This window comes from Oncorhynchus tshawytscha, linkage group LG11 (genome assembly GCF_018296145.1).
Source record: "Oncorhynchus tshawytscha isolate Ot180627B linkage group LG11, Otsh_v2.0, whole genome shotgun sequence".
Classification (NCBI taxonomy): domain Eukaryota; kingdom Metazoa; phylum Chordata; class Actinopteri; order Salmoniformes; family Salmonidae; genus Oncorhynchus; species Oncorhynchus tshawytscha.
The window spans coordinates 35,661,618-35,673,278 of NC_056439.1; positions in this window are offsets into that span (position 1 = coordinate 35,661,618).

An 11,661-nucleotide genomic window follows, 5' to 3' on the forward strand; every position below is an offset into this window, starting at 1 on the left:
TTAAAAGATCTTGTCACTTGATTTGAATGAACAAAAACCCACCGGCCCACACGGGACCGAGAGGGCGATTAAAAGCTTCCTGTCACACTGTGCTCTGCTCCCTCTTCCACTACTACAGGCAGGAACAAGCTCCTCTGGTCTCCATATTGATTTGACTAATGCCCTTTTAGAGTGCATGCCTATGTTAGGGAATTTTAAAGGGTTTAAAAAGGGAAAAAAAGATGCACACATAAGTTACGTTTTGAGGTAATGCAATGTAAATATTGATTGCAGTGCATTATCTGTTGAGGAATTGACATCAATGCTTGGGATATCATTGGCATATAAATAATTGAGCTATACATAATTAATGGCACAAGAGGCTAATGGAATAGTTGGTATAATCAATGCTATAATCAATGTTTCGCATTACTGTATAATGCAGCAATGTACAAGGTAACTATTTTTTCTTTGATGGTAAAGTGACTGCACCCTTGATTCAGCAAAGTATCTACGTTTCTCTCTCTTTCACATGCACATGCACACATACACACAGAGACACACACAGGGAAAGGCATCTGCATCTTCCAGATTATGGGAAGATCTTGAATCTCAGGGGGAGGGAGCATTCACATTGAAATGGGGAATAGAAGCTCAATCAATATCACAGCGCACCAGCTCTAAGCTTTAATGACTAAACAAAACAACATGTCTCGATGCTCACTAAACAGTCATATTGTTCATCTCAGAGAACAGAGCATTCCGAGACTGACTTATGTAAAAAAGGGGAAGAAGAACAAACACTCATTTTGTTCTTTGATTCATCATTGATAACAGCCTGACTACAGTAATAACAGTGCAATCAAGACAGAACATGTCATGGAAAATATTTACAGGGAAGAGAAGTTCTTTGTGCTATTTTGAGTTTCATTAGAATGGGCGCTGTAAAAATTCAGTCAGTTTATCTTGGACTCGTTTATCTTTGTTTTTGTATATCCATTCCTCTCCACAGAGTAGGATGTCAGAGGATCCTACAGTATGTAAATAGTACAGTCAAATAGCAGCACATCATCAGTACAGTGATGTGCAAGGACAATGCCATTTTGGTGTGCTCGTTTCAATCTACTTCATCCACATGTAACTGGCTAGACCTATGTGCAGGCCTAATTGATTCTCCATGCACGTAGTGTACTGTCTATTTGTTATTGTGAAGCAGAGCAGGACTTTGATTAGCAGGATTCTCCTTAACTCTAATGGTCAGAGAGGCTAATTCCCAGAATATGAATGAATGAAAGACTGTTGGGCTCTGGGAGTGACAAGACAATAATTGGGCAGCACAGTACACCACCTCTTCCTCTGTTTAAGAGTTGAAAGAGTGGAATATTCTTAAGCAAAGCCTCACAATGATACATTACCTTTATTTTGATGGGGCCCATCAATCACCAAGTAGTGTTGTGCTACCATAAAGCTCTCTGAAATAGTACTCTTCTGCCCTGTAGTGGACAGAAATGTATACCGCAAATTAAGGTTGTGAAGGTAAAGAATAATAAATATCTCTAATACAGCAAAAAAAAGGAAGATAAAGAACTTAATACCAAAACATACATTCATACTTGTTAATTTATGTGTGAGATTTGCACATAATCCACAGTACATCTCCATCAACTAGTTATTCCAGTTCCTCCACTTCAATTCAGCCCTCTCCTCAATTAGGACATTGGTAGGAGAATAAATAGCAATGGTTTTGGAATAGTAATTTCAGATCTTATTTGCCAAAAATAATATTTCCTGTACATATTCTTAGAATTCTTCCCCAGGTAGAAAGACAGTCTTCTAATCCAGTGTTTGATTCACTAAAATGTTCTGATACACTCCCATAACACTATGTAAATATCACTCCCTCCATAGATAAGAGTTCATCACTGGGGATGGAGCTGCATGGGGAAGTGTCTACGTTTGTTCTTCTCCTAGGGGAGGACTTAGCGAAAGAAACTTCAGTCTAGCAGGTAGCATCAGATGTTTCAAGTTTTTCACCATTTTGAAATGGAGCAGCCAAATCAAACGTTTATTTTTCTGTCGTTAGATTTGCGTTTGACAGTTCATCCACTCGGAAAAATGGACAAAGGTTCAAATACGGAAGCTGTTATTGCACTTACTGTGTGTGGACTCTATTTCTATTGGATTCATTGCATTGTGTTTCATTTATGTTAAACCCCATTAAAACATTGTGTCATAGATTCAACAAAATTCAGAAAACCTGTGTGACATAAAATAGCATTCAATGATGGTCCAATGGGGTTGAACATGTCATGTCCGTAAAGTACTCGTCTTCCAATGGTCTGTATGATTAACATTAAAAGTCAAGCATGCATTGAAAACATTCACAATATACTGTATGTCTGATGCTTAGATACAGATAAATAAACATGTTAAGTTCTTTAAATATCTAGCAACACAATACCATTGATTGGATAACACACTCATATAGAAAGAAGCCTGTTAAATGTCAAAATAGGCAACACCCATGTTTTACTAACCTCTCTCGAGGGTATTTTAGGATGTCGTTTACCTCACACTGTGGTGATCCCAAGCACCAGCAGACTGAAATGACTGAAAACATGCACCTTGTAGTGTGGAAAATAATTTTATTATAAAACGAATTGCTTAATTGCAAACAGATACACTTATTTAACTAAAGTATCCAAAGATCACTTGTGATTTGACTATTTACAATGAGTAGTGCCCAGCATGAATCCTTTAAGTATCTGTACCACTGAGAGGTGGCAATTGAAATGCGTAAATAAATATCAACCTGTAAAAAACACAGTACATAATACCAAAAATATGTATTAGTCAACAAGAAGGGGTATACGTTCATGTTTAAGTTCCATAGTAGTAGGCAAACTGGATTTATTGTGATGATTCTGTCTCATCTTGAAAATTCTGAGATTAATTTGGGATACATAAAAATTCTAACAAAAATCTTAATTATTGGCATTCCTCAGTAAACTCTAGTCAGACAGCTAGATTACTATGAGCAGCTATAATCAGCATGTATTAGGACCGGGTTTGCTTTCTGACGGGGAAAACATCACACTTCACAAGGTCATTATCAAAACCCATGCTGTTGCCCTTAATCCAATGTCCATTCACACAGGCATGCTCTGATAGTCCTGTTCCCGTCAGACAGCTTCTCTGTAGAAAAATCTCAGATATCGATGATGGCAAAGATCTCAGGCTTGTCGATGTCATGGACCTGCATGGCTGAGTAAGTGATGGCCTTCACCTCTGTCCCCTGGAGAGAAACAGATGGTTAAGTGACACTTTCAAAAACACTAAAATACAAAAACATTTGTATTCAGAAATGACTTGTCTCAATCAATGAAAACAGTCATCATGTATCTTGTTTTAGTAATAGAACACAAATCTCAAAACAAACTGTTTTGGATACACATTTTCATCAGGGCATAACAGTAATTATGTCTTATGTTCAGGATAGTCAGACAGCAGACCTCTGTGTGGTCAGTTCACGCTAGAGAAGTTGAAATATATCAGGATTATCTCCCATTTGCTTACCTGTGGATGCTTGACCAAGCTGAACTCTTCTCCCCACCTACAACAGCAGAGGAAAACTGAATGATAGGCATGGAGGGAAGCTGAGAATGAAACAGAACTCCAGGCATAGAAACTAAGGGAGGGATTAATGATAATATGCAACCCATGTCTTTCTCAGGGGTAGAAGAAAGTCAAATAACCTAAAACCAACCCACTATATACCCTCACACAGTTTAACCTAGGAGTAATGTAAGTGGCTCAAAAGAGGACCAATCACAAGCAAGTGTAAATTAGTAACACCCAGTGAGAAAAAACGGTGAAAACTAAATCCTGACGTGTGTAACTTTAGATCAACTTACCTAATAGAGTGGATTTTAAAATGTGCAAAACTTTTACTTCCTAGAAGACAGAATTTATGTTAGGTAATACCTTATTATTGTAACTTCTAAATTAAATTGATAGTTGCCATGATGTCTTTTTTAAAGCGTATTACATTTGAAGCAGGAGATATTTGAAACAAACAATGGCTCATTGGTAATTAAATTATCTGTGAGGAGGGATACAAGATAAATGCACACTTGTGGTGAATGTAATAACATGTTACCTTCCAGTTGTAATTATGTTTCGAACCTGAAAAATGTTTTTGCAATGCAATTATACAGACAGGCACCAAGAAAGCTAAACATCTATTGATGGGGGTAGGAGAGAGAGCGAGCTCCATGAAGTCCCACTGGCTAACATGACTAATCATTATTATGTTGAAGGCCCTTACTCTGGGAATGAAGAATATATCTGCACTTAATTTGAATAACTAGTCATCAAGGAAGTGGAAGAGATTCCATGTCATCACCTGGTCAAGAAATAGAGATAAATTATAAGAATGTATTGAATGCAATGGTATTTAATACATTGTTTCATTTATGGGTCAATCTGCTTCATGAACTCCCCCTATGAGTATTATGCCTGTTTTTAATCCATCTGTAAATCCATCACACCTTCTGACTCCACTTCTACTGTGTCAATAGGCTCAACTGTCTCTGTCATGTACCCAAACGTTGCCATGGCACACTGCTCAAAGGCCTCCTCCAGCAAGTCTCCCCAAGAGTGGAGCCTAGGAACATACATAAGAGTGATGACACACATGCAAGACAAAGCTGCGGAATAGGGTAAAGTTACAGATCACTGATCTAAGGTGCTCTGCATTATCAGGTAGGCTTTGTGAATTTCACAATAAAGGTGTTGCCAGTAGCCACCTTACACTGTTTAAGGGTAGTAGCAGCAGTTGCTGTAGTTCAGGTAATGTAATCAACTTACTGTACATCATCAGTGTGGTCCAAATCTAGAGAGAAACCAAATGAGTACATAAATAACTCATGTTTTGGCGCCGATGACGTGGATGTCGACACGGAACACAAACCGGCTGCGCGTTTGCGCCATCGTGCATACATTTATTTTGTCCCCCTACACCAGTGCTTCTCAATTATTTTCTGTTACGCCACTCCTAGGAAGTAAACATTTTGCGCCCCCCAACTCTCCGCCGTGACTATAAATAGTATAATTTGTCTATAAAATTGTTATAAGTACACCTCTGCATAACATTGTATCCTTATTAACATTAAAGAAAAGAAAAAAAGAAAGAAATATAGATCAACCTACAACAAAGAATTTAATTTAATATTTATTTAACTAGGCAAGGCAGTTAAGAACAAATTCTTATTTTCAATGACGGCCTAGGAACAGTGGGTTAACTGCCTGTTCAGGGGCAGAACGACAGATTTGTACCTCGTCAGCTCAGGAATTTGAACTCGCAACCTTCCGGTTACTAGTCCAACGCTCTAACCACTAGGCTACCCTGCCGCCCCTAACTTTATTTACATTGTTTTTTAGTCTGTAACAGAAAAGACTTAAAGTGCATCAATTTTCCTTGAAAAAATTAATAAGAAATCAAACCTTATTTAAACTGTAAACATTTTTTTTACCATTTGATACTGAAAAATAAAATATAATAATAAATTCAAATTGATCAGCAACATTAACTCAGGAGCACAATATATTAAACACTTTGACCTATAAAACAAAAATGAATAAAACTATTTGTGATGATTTAAAAAAATCTAAATTAGGAAGTCAGGATTAATGGCTACAATGAGCACGTTTTGCAGAGCACAGCTTTTTGAAGCGGAGTTTGAAGCATGATACTGCAACTCTCAGCTCCTGCTCAATGTTTAGCTGGGACGTGTACTTGGTCTTCAGTGCAGCAACAGCAGAGAAGCCAGTCTCACAAAGATAAAATGTTGCAAAAGGAAGAAGAATGCCCATGGCCCTCTGCCCTAAGAGTGGATACTGCCTCTCTACACTCAGACAGAATTCACTCAGTGTCTGTGATGTGAACCTCAGTCTCAATGTGGAGTCAGACGTCATATCAATGAACTGGTCCTCCTCTGCAGAGCTGAAACCAGTTGGAGCTGGTGCATTGAAAGGATCTCTCACCCAGTCATATTGGGAACTGTTTTCAGGGAAGTACTTTTTAAAGAATCCCATCAGTGATGAAATATGCTCCTTAATATATGGAATCACTGAGGTGGCATCATAGTCAGTAGTGTCAACAAATTCATGCAGGTTCTCGAATGAATCAGTATTTCCTTCATCAAGTCGACTGCCTCCCATTTTAAGCTTTTGAGTGAAAGAGCTGATCTTGTCTGTGACCTGAGGGAGGTGTTTATCTTTCCCTTGAAGCTGTAGATTTAGTTCATTTAGCGACCAGTTTTGCCAGGAAGTTCTCATCACTAAATTTTTCTGCAAAGTCATACTTGTGCTCCTGCTCCGAAAACATTCTTATCTGGTCTCTGAGCTCAAAAACTCGGGACAAGACTTTTCCTCGTGACAGCCACCTTGTTTCACTGTGAAACAGCACAGCTTGATGTTCACCTCCCAACTCCTCACAGATAGCAGAGAAGACTCTTGTTTTTGTGGTCTGGTCATTATAAAATTGACTACACCTACAATATCAGTCATAACCTCACTTAATTCAGAGGAAAGGTGCCTTGATGCCTGTGCTTCTCTGTGTATAACACAGTGTGTCCACTCAGCATTAGGTGAGGCCTTCTTGATGAGTGCCCGAAGTCCTTTTCTCATCCCTGCCATGGTCTGTGCACCATCACTGCAAACACCAATGCAGTTCTCCCACTTTAGCCCATTCTCAGTCAGGAAGCAGTCCAGCATTTTGAATAGCTCTTCAGCTGTGGCTCTGTCTCTGACATATTTACAAAACAGTAGATCCTCACACAGGGAGTTTGTCATGTCAAAACATATATAAGTGATAAACAAACAGTCTTTGTTGCTGTCAGTTGCTTCATCGAACTGTAAGGCAAAACGTTTGTCTTTGAGTTTATCTACCAGCTGTTCTTTAAGATCGTTAGCAATGTCATGTATACGTCTGGCGACAGTGTCATTGGACAGAGGGATATTTTTTATTTTTGCAGCACTTGCGTCATCCAGCATGACAGAGACCATGTCTAATGCTGCAGGCAGTATCAGCTCCTCTGCTATTGAGTGGTTTTTTTTGCACTGAGCAATTTGGTACGCCACCTTATATGATGCTAACAGTGCTCGCTGGTTTACTGAAGTAGCATTCACAAAGCGGGACGATTGTTGGCAATATTCGGCACGTTTTCGCTGAAAAAACTCAAGCGGCTTATCAGCGTGATTGGGGTGTAATGTCTTTAAGTGATGCCTTAATTTATTTGGCTTCATGCTGTCCGCTGCCAACATTTTTAGACACAGTAAACATACCGGTCTTTCCACGTCTCCCACCGTAGTCACAGTGAAGCGAAGCGCTACATAGGCGTCGTCATATTTCCTCGTCTTAGCTTTCAGGAGACTTACGTTTGTCTCATTATCTCCGTCTCTCTCCGCCTTTCTTTTCATCCCTGTTAAATATTTTTCCATGGTGTCCCTTAAGGGTTTGTTATCTGCACTTCATATCTCCTGCTCTGTGCTGTGTGCTCTTCTTTCTTTTCTATTTGAAACACCCCAGGAGTGGATGTAACATCGTGTGTTCTCATGAATTCTGGATAATCATATAGTTGTCCATCATTATTCAGTAATTCTTTAACCCAGGTAATGCTGTTGTCAAACCAGATCTAGAAAAATAGACTTGTTTTTGTATTTTATGTCTTTATTATTCCAGATTGTATATTTATATATATATATCCGACGATCGCAAATGCAAGATATATTTGTTACTTCCTGAAATGTTGTTTCAACAGCAAGTACAGTGGTGATTTCAAGACAACTGGAATCTCGGGGAAAAACTAGGTCAAATCCTGACGTCGGTGATTTTCAGGTCGGAAGGTTGGAGCTCTATAAAGATGCCCCAATTTCCGACTTGAAATTTAGAGTTGGATGAATATTCAAAACGATTTATCACAGTCGGAGCTATTTTTTTTCCAAGTTCAGTGGTCTTGAATGCCTTGAAATCTGAGTTTTCTGAGTTCCCAGTTATTTTGAATGCGGCATACCTTTCAGTAGCCTGGCTGACACGCGACCCATGTGACTACACAGCGATGTGATGTTGCTGCATTCAAGTGCTAGTCTGAACTAGTAAACTCGGAATTTCCGACCTGCTAGTTAGTTGTAGTTATACACATGCGTGTTAAAATATCAAAACAAACTCTGAACCAATTACATTAATTTGGGGACAGGTTGAGAAGCATTAAACATTTATGGCAATTTAGCTAGTTAGCTTGCACTTGCTAGCTACTTTGTCCTATTTAGCTAGCTTGCTGTTGCTAGGTAATATGTCCTGGGATATAAACATTGAGTTGTTATTTTACCTGAAATGCACAAGGTCCTCTACTTCGCCAATTAATCCACACATAAAACAGTCAACCAAATCGTTTCTAGTCATCTCTCTTCCTTCCAGGCTTTTTCTTCTCTTGACTTTATTTAGCGATTGGCAACTCATAAATTAGGTGCATCACCGCCACTGACCTCGTTTGTCTTTCAGTCACCCACGTGGGTATAACCAATGAGGAGAAGATGGTTAGTTAGTGAGGAGATGCTAGTTAGTTGTAGTTATACACATGCCACGTTCAACCACTTTTAGCGACTCGGACATGTCGGGTTTCTTAGTTCCAACTTGCACATGAACGCGGCATACGACTCATACGGATCAAATCAACTAAAGAAGTCGACAATGAATGATCGTGAACTTGATCTCAGAGTCACAGAAAGCTACCAAGTCAAAATACCCGGCGATCAACAAAAAGTATGAATGGGAGTTGTGTAGCTAGCTAATGTTAAGAACATGCATGGTGGTTAATTGAACTATACTTTAGCTAGCTAACGTTAGTCTGATTTGTTCACCGACATAAATGGGTTTCTGTTAAAACGTACAATGGAAGAGAATCTTTAGCGGAGGAGACACTCACTTGCCGACCACCAGAAATTGCTTAATTGACACATTGATATTGTAGGCCTAGTAGATGAATACCCTGGGATATTGAATTGAATGTTTACCTTAGCCCACTCTTGTTAGAGTTGTGTCAATTCGAATCTGGTATCAGGATAAATATGACAATGAGTCACCGATTGTACAGTGCCTTGCGAAAGTATTCGGCCCCCTTGAACTTTGCGACCTTTTGCCACATTTCAGACTTCAAACATAAAGATATAAAACTGTATTTTTCTGTGAAGAATCAACAACAAGTGGGACACAATCATGAAGTGGAACGACATTTATTGGATATGTCAAACTTTTTTAACAAATCAAAAACTGAAAAATTGGGCGTGCAAAACTAATGATGATAAATACAATCCACCTGTGTGTAATCAAGTCTCCGTATAAATGCACCTGCACTGTGATAGTCTCAGAGGTCCGTTAAAAGCACAGAGAGCATCATGAAGAACAAGGAACACACCAGGCAGGTCCGAGATACTGTTGTGAAGAAGTTTAAAGCCGGATTTGGATACAAAAAGATTTCCCAAGCTTTAAACATCCCAAGGAGCACTGTGCAAGCGATAATATTGAAATGGAAGGAGTATCAGACCACTGCAAATCTACCAAGACCTGGCCGTCCCTCTAAACTTTCAGCTCATACAAGGAGAAGACTGATCAGAGATGCAGCCAAGAGGCCCATGATCACTCTGGATGAACTGCAGAGATCTACAGCTGAGGTGGGAGACTCTGTCCATAGGACAACAATCAGTCGTATATTGCACAAATCTGGCCTTTATGGAAGAGTGGCAAGAAGAAAGCCATTTCTTAAAGATATCCATAAAGTGTTGTTTAAAGTTTGCCACAAGCCACCTGGGAGACACACCAAACATGTGGAAGAAGGTGCTCTGGTCAGATGAAACCAAAATTGAACTTTTTGGCAACAATGCAAAACATTATGTTTGGCATAAAAGCAACACAGCTCATCACCCTGAACACACCATCCCCACTGTCAAACATGGTGGTGGCTGCATCATGGTTTGGGCCTGCTTTTCTTCAGCAGGGACAGGGAAGATGGTTAAAATTGATGGGAAGATGGATGGAGCCAAATACAGGGCCATTCTGGAAGAAAACCTGATGGAGTCTGCAAAAGACCTGAGACTGGGACGGAGATTTGTCTTCCAACAAGACAATGATCCAAAACATAAAGCAAAATCTACAATGGAATGGTTCAAAAATAAACATATCCAGGTGTTAGAATGGCCAAGTCAAAGTCCAGACCTGAATCCAATCGAGAATCTGTGGAAAGAACTGAAAACTGCTGTTCACAAATGCTCTCCATCCAACCTCACTGAGCTCGAGCTGTTTTGCGGAATGGAGGAATGGGAAAAAATTCAGCCTCTCGATGTGCAAAACTGATAGAGACATACCCCAAGCGACTTACAGCTGTAATCGCAGCAAAAGGTGGCGCTACAAAGTATTAACTTAAGGGGGCTGAATAATTTTGCACGCCCAATTTTTCAGTTTTTGATTTGTTAAAAAAGTTTGAAATATCCAATAAATGTCATTCCACTTCATGATTGTGTCCCACTTGTTGTTGATTCTTCACAAAAAAATACAGTTTTATATCTTTATGTTTGAAGCCTGAAATGTGGCAAAAGGTCGTAAAGTTCAAGGGGGCCGAATACTTTCGCAAGGCACTGTATACTATGTATTTTTTATTAGCTAAGCAATAAGTGGTAAATGCAATTTTCATATATACGGGCTCTCTGTCCCACCTCGCAGGGCAAACAGAGAACTGACTTGTTCTTGACAAAGATATTATAAATATACCCTGACAGAAAAAGTTCCTGCTTCCGAGCCGGCCTGTCAGAGTATAGACTGGGCGTGGTTTAGACTCACCCAGCATATCGTTGATTGTTGTCGTACGAGCTGGTACCAGCCCCTGGGCGTTCCAGTTGATAGATGTAACTTGCTGTGTTGAGTATCTATGCGCTCATGCTCGATACCGTTATCTCGCACCTGGCTCCTGTTATCTAACAAATGACCGTTTGTTCTCGCAACACTACGTTCTGAATGTGCCCCCCCCAACTCATTGCACAGTTCCTGTCTTCATGTTATTCTGTATTTTTCCATCATGAGAAAGGCCCAGGTCCCTGAAAATGTTAACAATGTTTCAAGTCAGCTATGTTGCAAAACACATACATACATCCACACAAGCCAACAGCAGGTAATATTCAATCACATATATGATAACGGGCTATTGTGCATAACACAGAATCCTCATACTCTACTGTATTGCAGTACAGTAAAAACGGAAAGGAGGATACCTAGTTAGTTGTACAACTGAAGGCATTCAACTGAAATGTGCCTTCCGTATTTAACCCAACCCGTCTTAATCAGAGAGGTGCAAGGAACCCTAAACCGCTTGTGCCATCGTGTATACATTTTGTCCCCCCACACCAAACGCGATCACGACATGCAGGTTATAATATTAATAAATGAGGAGATGGCACGTGGGTACCTGCTTCTATAAACCAATGAGGAGATTGGGAGATTTATTTTGCAATGCACGCGACGGGAGCGGTGTGGTCAGCCTGTTATACCCGACACGAGCGTTGCAAAATACATGTAGAAATCTGTTATTCAATTATTGCACCCACACTGCTCGAGCATGCCAACAAGCGTCT